A 12,863-nucleotide genomic window follows, 5' to 3' on the forward strand; every position below is an offset into this window, starting at 1 on the left:
CATTTTTGCAAAACAACTTTTGATATGCCGCATTCTCTAAAACGTGATAGGAGCTCTGCCTAAGTTATCAGCGGAACAATGCTCCTGACGTGGCTTTCGCTTCCACCTTAGGCTCGTGGGGCAGCTGAGCATTTCTCCGCATGCCAGTGCACTCTCCGCATGATCAGGGTCTGAAAGAGTTGTTTACGAGTGCCTCCAAAAGTTCTGAACACTCTTCCAGTTCCTGAAGCGCTCATTCCAAGGCCTCGTAACGCTGCAACTGCGTGTGCCGCGCTGTATCAAAAGCAGACAAGACATTTTTGCAAAATAACTTTTGATATGCCGCATTCTCTAAAATGTGAAAGGAGCTCTGCCTAATTTATCAGTGGAACAATGCTCCTGACGTGGCTTTCGCTTCCACCTTAGGCTCGTGGGGCAGCTGAGCATTTCTCCGCATGCCAGTGCACTCTCCGCATGATCAGGGTCTGAAAGAGTTGTTTACGAGTGCCTCCAATAGTTCTGAACACTCTTCCAGTTCCTGAAGCGCTCATTCCAAGGCCTCGTAACGCTGCAACTGCGTGTGCCGCGCTGTATCAAAAGCAGACAAGACATTTTTGCAAAATAACTTTTGATATGCCGCATTCTCTAAAACGTGAAAGGAGCTTTGCCTAAGTTATCAGCGAAACAGTGCTCCTGACGTGGCGTTCGCTTCCACCTTAGGCTCGTGGGGCAGCTGAGCATTTCTCCGCATGCCAGTGCACTCTCCGCATGAGCAGGCTCAGAAAGAGTTGTTTACGAGTGCCTCCAATAGCTCCGAACACTCTTCCAGTTCCTGAAGCGCTCATTCCAAGGCCTCGTAACGCTGCAACTGCGTGTGCCACGCTGTATCAAAAGCAGACAAGACATTTTTGCAAAATAACTTTTGATATGCCGCATTCTCTAAAACGTGAAAGGAGCTCTGCCTAAGTTATCAGCGAAACAATGCTCCTGACTTGGCTTTCGCTTCCATCTTAGGCTCGTGGGGCAGCTGAGCATTTCTCCGCATGCCAGTGCACTCTCCGCATGATCAGGGTCTGAAAGAGTTGTCTACGAGTGCCTCCAATAGCTCCGAACACTCTTCCAGTTCCTGAAGCGCTCATTCCAAGGCCTCGTAATGCTGCAACTGCGTGTGCCGCGCTGTATCAAAAGCAGACAAGACATTTTTGCAAAATAACTTTTGATATGCCGCATTCTCTAAAACGTGAAAGGAGCTCTGCCTAAGTTATCAGCGGGACAATGCTCCTGACGTGGCGTTCGCTTCCACCTTAGGCTCGTGGGGCAGCTGAGCATTTCTCCGCATGCCAGTGCACTCTCCGCATGAGCACGGTCAGAAAGAGTTGCTTACGAAGCGCCTCTAATTAGGCCACAGGCTAGTCCAATCTGGGAAGCGCTCACTCAGAGGCCTCGCTGTAGTAAAAGCAGCCAAGACATTTTTTCAAAATAACAACTTTTGATAAGCCACGTTCTCTGAAGTGTGAAAGGAGCTGCACCTAATTTACCGTATTTTCCGGTGTATAAGTCGCACTTTTGTTTAAGTCGAACCCCCCTCTAAATGGCTGTTTATCTGAAGAAACTGTACATAAGTCGCACCGGTGTATAAGATACACCTGTTCACTCGGTAGAAAGTTCATTCTGGATTATGCAAGTCGCAGCCAAAATTATGGTAGCTGATATATGATCTAAAAACTAGACAGTACTTTTCAAAAATGTTTATTTGAATACATACGGATGGTATGTAAAGGCTCAGTCAAAAGTAAATAAAATGCACGAGTGGAAAACTGTATCCATCATGCCCTTATCTTGTGCGTCCGGCACTCATCGTTGTCGGCTCAAATGAGTAAACGCTATTTTCAAAATACAGTGCGAGGATTTTGTCCGGCGCTAGCTACGATGCGTGTAAAGAGTGGTTAGCGCAATTAACTCTAGTGTGCCCCGCGACACAACGTAACAAGAGCACTGTATGGCCAAACACGGAAGTTAACATTCTGGTGTTACCATGCATACGCTTGCAACTGGGCATACTAGAGGCTGCGTGTTAGTTGCTGACTCCTAACTGCGCGAACTGCTCTTCACATGCACCGTAGCTAGCGGCAGAAAAAGATCCTGTACTGTATTTTGAAAATAGCGTGCGCTCTTTACGCACAAGATAAGGGTATGCTGGATGCAGTTATCCTCTCGCTCAAGTAATACACTTGCTTTTAACTGCGCTTAGAGAAAACCATCGAAGCCTTCTTCCTCCGAGTCGCTAACAAATAACTCGGTGACTTCAGGTGGGAGTTCCGGAGGCGCATCACTCTCGTCTTCCGACTCGCTGGTGTCTACTTCGCCATGTTCACCTCTCGCGAACGGAATCAACCTTGCCTTTTTGAACCTAGCTACAACAGTTTTTGCTGAAATTGAGTCCATGGCATCAGAGACCCATTTGGCAACTTCTCCAAACGTCACGCGTCTCATGCGACCTGTTTTTGTGAAGCTGTGGGGTCCATCTGACATCGTCGACTTCCACTAACGTCGCAGAACCACTTCAAAACTGCGGTTGACAGAAATGTCAAATGGCTGGAGCATCTTCGTCATGCTGCCGGGAATGGCCACTGGGGCGCAGTTCTTCACAGTAATCTTTTTTTACGAAATCCGTTACATGCACCCGCATGCTGTCCATCACGAGCATACCCTTCTTCGCGTGAAAAAATCCGTCAGGTCGACGCGAAAAGCAACGGTCGAGCCACACACTCTTTATGTCTTGATCCACCCATCCTTTGGCATTGGCCTGCACCACCACAGCCGAAGGAAATGCGTCCTTGGGAAGCGTCTTCCGCTTAAAAATTAACATCGGAGGCAAATTCATATCGTCCGCGCAACAGGTGAGAACAACGGTAAAGTGTGACTTTTCGTGACCGGTTGTCCTCACTGTTATAGCTTTCTCTCCTTTCTCGGCGCCGCTCCTCCCGAGGGGTATATCAAATGTAAGCGGGACTTTGTCCCTGTTCACAATGCGGCTAGCGTCGATTTCATTGCTCACAATTTCTTTCCTCATGCACTGAAGTTCTCGAGTTGTTCTTGAGCTATGGGGAGCGGCTCGCACATGGTCGTGCGAGCTCGTATCACCAACTTATTACGCTGCATGAAGTGGAAGCACCATGACAGACCGCCCTTGAATCCAACAGCATTCATCTCCGTTGCAAGGGTCTTCGCTTTCAGACGGAGCTGCAGATGGCTCGTTGCTCGGGGACCCACGTACATAGACCATCCTCGAGCTCCGGCCACCGTGCCTTCCTGCCACGGTTCGCCTTCTTAGTTGATTTCATTGTTTGGACCACATTGGTGGCTTTCACCAGTCCCTAATCATTTTTTCAGTGACATCAAACTGCCTTCCTGCAGCCCGTCTGCCGTGCTCCTGAGCAAATTCAACTGCACACAGCTTGAATTTTGCATCATAACTTTTTCGCCTCGCAGGAGGCGTCACGGCTAGCGAAATGACAGATGCGAAACACGCCTCAGTCAAGACCCCGTCGACCTTGCCGCAACTATCAGCGAAAAGATGCTCCCATGGCAGCGATGGGCGGAAGTCCGGATGTGACACGCACAGAAGTGGCTTGAAAATGGTTGAAATTTGAAACGGTTGAAAGGTTCAAACTTGTTATTGGCAAGCTCCCATTTTAGCAGTATCAACGCATTTAACTGCTTAGCTAAAATCATTATAAGAATGTATAAGCTGTATTTTGTTTTTGCAAGCCTATCTGATGTTACTTTGAGAGTTTCTTCCGAAATGTAGTTACTGTGCACGGCAGAAGGTGGCTCGCAGTTGTGGCGCATAATCAGGGCACATGCCCTGCGCTCGCTGGCATCTTGCAATTTAATAATTGCAAGTGGCTGGATTTAACTTCCCAAAGTAGCTTAAGTACTGTGCTTTTATCTTAATTATGTTGAGTATTCCACTCCCCTCTGTAACGCCCGACCCGGGCCCTGAGGGTATTCGAAATAAATAAATAAATAAATAAATAAATAGACTATAAGGGACGGCTATAAGGAAGGGTAGGCAACGGATTTAGACTGCCTGGGTGCACTGACATCACTCAGCCCATTCTTAGCAGCAAGCAAGCACCTTTTCGAGTGCGGCCGCAGCGGCCCACATTTATTCCATATATAAGTCGCACCAGTGTATAATGCGCACCGGCGAACATTTCAGAAAAAAACTGCAACTTATACACAGGAAAATATGGTATCAGCGGAACAATGCTCCGACGTGGCTTTCGCTTCCACCTTAGGCTCGTGGTGCAGCTGAGCATTTCTGCGCATGCCAGTGCACTCTCCGCACGAGCAAGGTCAGAAAGAGTTGCTTAAAGGGTCAGTCTACTCACCGAGATGAGTGTATAAATAATGGCATATTCTGGTAGTTGGCACCCTATAACATCAATAACGAGGGGTCTGCGCCCGGTTTAGGCAGGAATTTATATTTTATTTCGGCGTTAAAAGTCGCGTAAAAAAGCATGGTGGCGACCCCAAACGTTCATTTTGTTCAAGAAAGTGGTAGTCTTTTTTTGTAGAAGCATAAGTGAATATACTACGTACCATTTGTATGCCCCAATGTCAGAGAAACGCACGTTTTGTTCTAGTAAACTGTAGAAGGCGTACCGCTCGCTTTTTCTGTAAATCACATGAATATTTATAGTTACACGTACGCAAAACGCAGGCACATTCCCACTTTTAGTTCAGCGTATGCTAGCAGAGACGCAAAAATAAACTCAGCCTATAGTGGCGCCATCTGGTCGTCAGGACGGGAATCATTGCTGTAAACAAACCGACTCTCCACTTAAGCCTAGGAGCGGCAGAATCATCACTCTAATTATTAAAATAAAGCAAAATTATCTCGTATATGTTTTCTTATAGGTGAGATGAGACGAAGCGAAAGACAGGCGCCCCATTTATGGCCAGTGAACGCACTGAAAAAGGCAGCAACAACGAGAATTCAGTCCGAAGCGAGAGGTCCGGCTTCGACGGGCGCCGCCATGTTTGTCGCCGCGCTGCGGAAATTCAGATGGTTGCCAGATGAGACTACCATCTCATACAGATGCGTTCCCACATTAATAAATTCTGTTTTAAAATGTTCTACCGCACTCCTTGGCACCACAGCTGGCTAAACGGTAATTTGAGTAAAGAGCTATCGGTTGCCGCAAAGAAAATATGGTCGATAAAATTCAGTAGACTGACCCTTTAAGAAGCGCCTTCAATTAAGCGACAGGCTAGTCCAATCTGGGAAGTGCTCACTCAGAGGCCTCGATGACACCGCCACTGCAACTGCGGCTGCCATGCTCTAATAAAAGCAGCCAAGACATTTTTGCAAAATAACAATTTTTGATAAGCCGCGTTCTTTAAACGCGGCTAATTTATCAGCGGAACAATGCTGCTGATCATGCGGGCCTTGGCCTTCTGCCAGGAACTCTCGATGTTCTGAGTGTGGGCGCCGGTCACAGGATCCGCGAAGAACTGTGAGTGGTTCACAGTGTTGGGAGTCAGGTTCGTGTTGACTGCGTTGCTGTCGAGCAGCGTCGGCACACACTGATACGCCGCCCACTCGTCGTTCACGATAGTGGTCCCCGGCCGAACGTACGTTGGTGGCGATGATGGCTCCAAGAGTCCCAGCGTATTGCTGGTCGACTTTAAAGAGGCGCATCTCCTTGGTGGCCTCTCAGATCATGCCATAAATCCATGGGCCACGGTCCACTATGCCGCCGTAGTTGTTCTGGCGGTGCGGTGGCACGTTGTCGCCTGCCAAAAGCCGGCCACGGTTGGCTTTGCGCTTGCCCCTCATGAGGCACTCATTGACTTGCACCTGTTCGCCAGGTCCACCCATCGGGGGCTGCTCAGACAGCTCAGCGCAGAAGACCTCGCGGTCGTAGTTCGTCCAGATTTCGTTGCTGAGCATCTCTCTGGCGATGGACTTGGAGATCTCCTCCGCCATGCAGAAGGTCAGGTAAAGCACAGCTGACCGCGGCAGCTTCACGTTAGGGCGGCCTAGGCAGTCCTTAGGGGCAAGAAAGCTGGACGAACCGCCTCCGTTCACACGCAGAGCAGCGCTCCTTCGCAGCGCAGCGGTGCCGTGCAGTTGTGACAGTTGTTTTCGGCACCTGTTGCACCGGAACTGCGCCTGCGTGCCCTTCACTACAGCGTGATAGAAGGTTACAACTTCCCCGTCGCAGTTCGGCTTGGCGTCATTGAAACCAAGCTCTCTCCAAACGCCCCAGTACTTGGACGTCGCCGGGCAGCCTCCGGAGCTTGTGGACGGTTAGGGTCGCACTACCGATGACCGAGGTTCGAGGCGCAGGCTCTTCACAAATTCTTTCTGGACCGTTATGTCGTCCATGGTGCGACCCATCTCAGTAAATTTTCGCATCCCAACGATCCGAACACATTTCGAAACTGCAAGCGCGCAAGCTTACAAGACAGTCTGACAGAAATGGCAACAGTGAATGGAGAGGCTCTGGAACCACTTCCAAAAAGTCTGATGTGAATGCAATGTACAAAATGCAGTGCTTATATAGATTTGGGCCCTAGAAGAGGGAGAGAGGTCAAATGTTGGAGCCCTTGCGAAACCACGTGACTTTCTGCATGCACACTTGTGTAGTGCGGCTCGGAGGGAGGGGCTTCTTTCCCTCGTCCATGCACCCTCTGTGCACGTCATGTGACACCTGGCATCCAGAGAGGCTCACGACACATTTTCCGCTGAAACTCGGGGAATTCTTTTGTCTCCATTTCCTCCATTTCGCTGCATATAGAGTTGGAAAAGCTGTGAATATTGTTCCAGAATATGCTCAAATTCTTATAGCTACTGCCTATAGTTAATGCTCATAGCCGCATGTGCATCTTTCCTCTCTTGATTTGCGTGTCGTGGTCTGGGGTGCTCCTGGAGAGGAGTGACTGTGCTTGGTGGGAAACTGCATTCTCATGTGCTCCCACATCCTGACAGATGGCCTTTTTTTGGCCATCATCCGACATGACTATTACCAGAAGTTCTAATGCTACATCACAGCTGCAGCAAGTGTCATGCTGATATCCTAAGCATCAGCGCAACCCCCATTTTATCATAAGTCATTCCCATTTGACATCTTTGGATTAGCATTTTGATGCTCCTGGAAACATAGTAAGGCATACATGAGGATTTCACATGACCCAAGACGCATTCACGTTTACATGGCTGCGGTGTGAGAGTCTGGTCTAGAACTGCTAGGGAAATACTATCTGTGCAGATACAACAAATTATCTAAATTACATAAGCATGCTGCTGTTTTCTACATATGAGCACACATCACCAGCTGGAGTGCGAAGTTCAGATTTCAAGAGGGAGTTCTGGACGCATTTTATTAGCTGCGGAAAGTCCAAGAAAGAAAGCAGACGTCAGGCTGAATCAGCTGTATGTTGCACCTTCCAAACGGTCAACTTTGTCATGCGATGGATGCCTGCACTTCCACATTTTCTGGTTCCAGGCCACACACTCGGTGGTAATGAACTCCACAAGGAGGCCACTGTTGTCAGCTGTTATTGCAGCCTCTGTTACAACTTTAACAAGGGTATCACCGTTCATGTTTTGCATTTGTTGCAAAACAGGCAATAACTTGCCTCTGTACTTTGCACTTCCTCTCGCAGGCGTCTTAAGGCTTCCAAATAGAAGTGCTGGTTAACAGTCTGGCCAGGGTGAACAAATTCCCAGTGCACAATTTCACGAACATCAAAAAAGACAGTGATGATCCTCTTCACATTCGACTTGAGTTGTCTTGCTTTTTTGGCCTGGGAGAACGAAGAACTTCTGATCAATGAAGTTTATTGGTCCACATTGTACACATATTTACTTACAAGTTCTCGGCAGGCAAAAGGGTGAGGCTTGGCTACATTATCTTGCCATCTTGCCAAAGATGCAGTCGTTTCCACTTGTAAAAAAAACATCTGTCTGTCCAGACTGGATCTCTGTTCAGGACCTCGTTATTAGTAAGCATATTAATGGCAGTCGTGTATATCTCGACAAAGTCTTCATACTTCTTATTAACACTAAGTGTGTCACCACCGAGAAGCATTTTGACTGTCTCATAAGAACTAGGCTCTATGTTAGGCTCATTCCACAGGATAACCCGTCTGCTATCGCAGTCCTGGAAGGGGAAACTAGTGTTCCAGTTAAAGTTTCCCATTTGGCCAGTGTTCAAGTAGAAAGTGCAGATAGCATCAAAGACAGTTCTTTCCTGAACTGGGAGCCAAAATAATGTATATATAGTTTTTTTCGGCAACGTTTTCTCCATTACAGAGTACACTTCATTAACAAACTTTTTTTACTTCTCCGTCAGTTTGAATCTCTAGGATTCGCTCGACCATAACTAAACTTTCTGTTACGGAAAGGTACTGTGTCATAGGCACAAACACTGGATTAAGCTGAACAACGTCATAATGATGGCAGAAATCCTCAAAGTTCCAGTAACACAGTTCTGTTTTCCAACTCCTCAAAGCTAAGTTGTACTCATTATCTCCAGCACTGTAACTGGCAACAGGTCCATTCACCCACTCAAGTGTTCTACAACTCGACTTTGGAGGTGACACACATACCTGTTTTAAAAAATTGTAGATGCTTAAAACAGTTAAGTCTTAGCTTCTCCGCTTCAGTTGCTCTATTGGGGTTGGCTCGTAGTCAACTCGTTCAACGCTTGGAGCAAAGCTTGAAGAGCCACCAGGTTTGTCGAGTTAGAAATCTGTACAGTGTACTTGAGTTGAGGTGGTCCAAACAGGTTCCCATGTTTCATCTGCTCCTGAGCGCGTGGCCACATTTTCACCTGCACATTAAGAATAATTATTAATTCTTCAAAAACTATCAATAGAACATAACTTACTTGAGGAAAGTGTGATGTTGACGAGTGCACATCCAACTTCGGATAAACGCAGCTGCCTGGGGTAAAGCAGGAGGTATTCAGTGATGTTGATGAAGTGTCGTTCAGTAAGCACTCTCCATGGCTTGCTTGGTCGACTTCATCTCTTGATGGGTACACCTTGGAGAGGTTTGCATCTGCAGTAATTGGATGCCCAGGGACACACGTGGATGACATGTGCATGTCGGTCTGGTCCGGCTCCATACTCTGTGTTGATGAGCTTCGCCAACTCAATGGCTTCGGATCGACTTGGTAGTGCGCTAGGTATGACCAGTTCATTAGAAGAACCGCCGCGTTGATGAATGCTAATGATCCAGAGTCCGTTTTACTTTCTTGTTGTAGACAACTGCTCTAGTAACATGTTAACTCTTCGTCCATCTGGATTTGGTAAGATGTCATGAATAATGCGATTTGTGTCGCTAACGACACCATTACAATGTTGAAAGGGTTCCCGCAGACTTCGTCCCTGGAAGATTCCGTTTCTCCAGCGCACTGAGTTAGTTTGGTTTGATGAGCAGATAATACACCACTGACAGGAACTCATTTTATTTATTTATTTTATTTATTTGAGTTTCCTGCAGCGCCATGACAGCATAATTGCAGGGGGGGGATACATACTACATACATTTCAAACAAACAACATGGGCTACCTAGTCAGTGATACATGGCAATGAATGAGAAAATAGAAAGGAAGTAGTGGCATCAGCTGTGGCATCAGCTCCTGCCTGTACTTATAAAAGTTGGTCGGAGGTTTGGGCAAGTTTAACATTGCACATAGCATTGTTCCAGCTGCTGCTCCCTTTCCAATGCTCCTCAGTGCATAAACCAGCCTTACATTGGCTTCTGACAATCCGTAACTTGTCCTTTTAGATGCCTCAAAGTGACATGAAGCGGGGCACTTCGCGCATTGCACAATGTAAACACAAGCGACACCAGCCCAATCCACTCTGTTCTCGATGAGTTCTAAGTCTCCTCCACATTCTCTGCAGACACTGATTCTCATAAAGGCACTTTGTAGAAGCTCTACATCTACCAAAGCATAGCCACTGTCACTGAGAACAAAAGTTTGTCCTTGCGATGACGCAGAAAAATGAGAAAACTTACTCGTTGAAGCCTTTGCAGAATGGGCGCTCTGCGTATCGTTTTTGTTAGGCGTCGAAGTGTGCCGATTCCCATGAAAACTACGCTTCTTAAAATGCTTACTTGGCCTTGTCATCGCAATAAAGTAATCTGCCACCTCAACACCATCAAAGAGGTAGAGGGCAACTCAGAAGAACCGTGTGGAACCAGGGAAACCGTGTTCTGTGTCTCTCGCGCGGGAAAAACAACGCTGTATAGAAGCTACCAGGATTTAGTAAATAATACCGTGTGCCGTTCTTGTTGCCAGACTGCATTTTAAAATACGCTATGCTTTGAGAAGAGTGTAGTTTCGGTTCTGGATAAGTTTTGCTTGGAGCCAAAATGTGACTGACATCGATGTTGTACTGGTTCTAAAAATTGGATTGTTGCCGCTCGCTGCATGGTTCCGAAAAATTGGTTGTTTTGGCACAATAAAAAGGCGGAGAAGTATGTGGTGCATTGCATATTGTCGAGGAAGGGCCAGAAATTCAAAAAAGCAAGAAACCAAAAATTGGCTTTTTTTTTTTTTCAATTTTAGCCTACCCTGTGGCCTTAAGTCAGCTAAAACGGCTACTTTGTTGTCTGATGCGTGTGTGGGCAGCGCTGTTTGTATACAGTTACAAACATCAAATGTCTACAAATATATTTGTAGTTCTAATTAACTCTTTCGCTACCGCGGAAAAATGCACAATTTGGAGTGTACTGAAATAAAAATTTTTTTCACAAGAACTAATACAGCCAGCACATATTGCAATGCATGAAATTGTAGCTTATTAGTTACACTTCTGAATGATACAAACAGAAGAGTTGTTTGTGCAAAAGTAAATGAACATTTATTTGTGAAATTCGCTAAAAACACAAAAAAAGTATATAGCAAAAACAAAAATTACCGGCTGCACTAAGCCCGAACTTGCTTAGAGGAAAACTGGAATATACAAACTGTTGCACATGTTTATAGCTGTCATTATTCACAGTTTCAGCTATGAGAAAAATTTACTGCACTTTCCATGGCTTGTCAAGTCAGGGGTCATGACTGTGGTGCCACTGTGAAGAGCAATCAAGGGTGAAAATGTGAAGCAGAGGTAGACTGACAAGTGCTTCACATAAGGTTTTATCTTTGTTCCTCCCTTGTTCTCTGATAGCCGAGCTTGCAGTTTCTTCTTTTTTTCATTCCTTTCGGTTGGTGTTGAATGGATTCTATGGGAGGATTGGGGGCGTGGACTTCTTTTCCCTCATCATAACCGAAGATTTCTTGAATGAGCTGCTCCCTGAAAGCCAGCTGATAAAATTTGGCATGTTAGGCAAGCTCTAAAACATCAGGATCGATGAAATAAGTTTTATCGATGTGGTTCAAAAGCCAGGACACTTTCCAAGTCTTGCCAATAGAAGCTGCCGCCACTGAATTATCCGGGTCCGTTACGTGCAAAAAAAGAACAAACAAAAAGGGAAAAACCAATTTTGAGAAATGATTTTTGATGGCAGAGGGCCAGAATAGATTATTCTGGTATTTCAGTAGAGATACAGTCGTGGCAGGTCAACAATTCCAATGTATATGATGATTCCAATGAACATCAGAATATCCAACAGATTCACGTCTTCCCATGAGCCGTCACGCCGAATTTGCTGAAAATCTTCATCCATGCATACTTATTAGTGTTTCCGCACACGGTCTTCATCATTTCCGCCGTGAAGAGCATCAAAAAAAAGTCGAGAAGTCGAGCGAATCTCCGAGCGCCGCTCTGCAGCGATGTGCCGATATGGACACCTAGCTGTCGTCTTGGTTGAAAAACGCGACGCGACCTTGAGCATTTGGCAAACTGTCTTCGCCATACGTTATCAAGACCCTGAAGCACTAAAATAAACCACTGTCATCAATTACAAACCGTAAGCACCGCAGAAAACACACAGCGAACGAAAACAGAACTTATATGCAAGTATGCGCTGATGTTCCAGGCTCCCGAGGCGAAGTCAAGCTGTCGAAACCGAAATCCGACGTTTGTACATTGTTGCCCGACTAATAACCTCTGCTTTCATCGCAAAAAACGAAACCCAAACCGGCCGACGTGCTCGGTGTCACCTTTCGCTTTCGAGGAGCGCGCGGCGACGGGGACGCCATTTTCTCCGGCTGACGCTGCTGCAGCCGTTCAAAGTTTTATTTTTCACGGCGCCCCCTCATGTCAAAACACTGAAACCAAGGCTGCAATCGAAACAGCAGTTGTTGTGCTCGCTAACTAGATGGCGTAGCACGTCCACGACGCTCCAAAATTAGCTTTTTTGCGCGGGCGATTTGAATCGATCATATGCGAACGATGGCCTATGGCGCGGTAGCGAAAGAGTTAAGTAGTTAAAACAACTTATATGCAACTTTAGCTAAAACAGTGACATAACCGTAGAAGACCTGACCAAAACAAACTGCTGGGATCCTCAGTTTGGCCACTCTCATGTGGTTTCAGATGTGGCATTGTGCGCAGTTGCATGTTAAGACTGCAGAATTCTGTGACACTCCATGGGAATGGAAACGGTGCTCCATATGTCCATTATAGGACTGGATTTTCCAGAGCCTTGTTTCCAGCTCATGGCAGATTCTAGCTCTCTAGGGTTCATCATAGTAGAATGGAAACTCATTTTTGGAAAAGGTTCTTGCTCTGTTGAACTGGCGGAACTCATGCAAGAGCTTCACGCATTCTTTCTCACATTTTAATCTTTATGAACAGAATTATCAGCTCTCTATTGACTGTCTCAGTTCTGCAGCTTTTTCCATGTTTCGGTCTTGCAGGGAACTTGCTCAGGCCTCTTTGTCCGAGTAACTTGCGCTGCGCTCGT

At 46.5% G+C, this 12,863-nt stretch overlaps 1 protein-coding gene and 1 pseudogene across 1 annotated transcript in view; one reads left to right on the forward strand and one right to left on the reverse strand.

Moving 5' to 3' along the window:
• LOC149362151 (uncharacterized) overlaps positions 1 to 12,863 on the forward strand; it is a 106,462-nt gene that overhangs the window by 13,110 nt on the left and 80,489 nt on the right. The gene's annotated exons all lie outside the window — the stretch shown is intronic.
• Positions 5,398 to 5,869, reverse strand: LOC149362152 (uncharacterized; annotated as a pseudogene).

This window comes from Amblyomma mixtum, chromosome 2, assembly GCF_055824585.1.
Source record: "Amblyomma mixtum isolate Tamu chromosome 2, ASM5582458v1, whole genome shotgun sequence".
NCBI lineage: Eukaryota > Metazoa > Arthropoda > Arachnida > Ixodida > Ixodidae > Amblyomma > Amblyomma mixtum.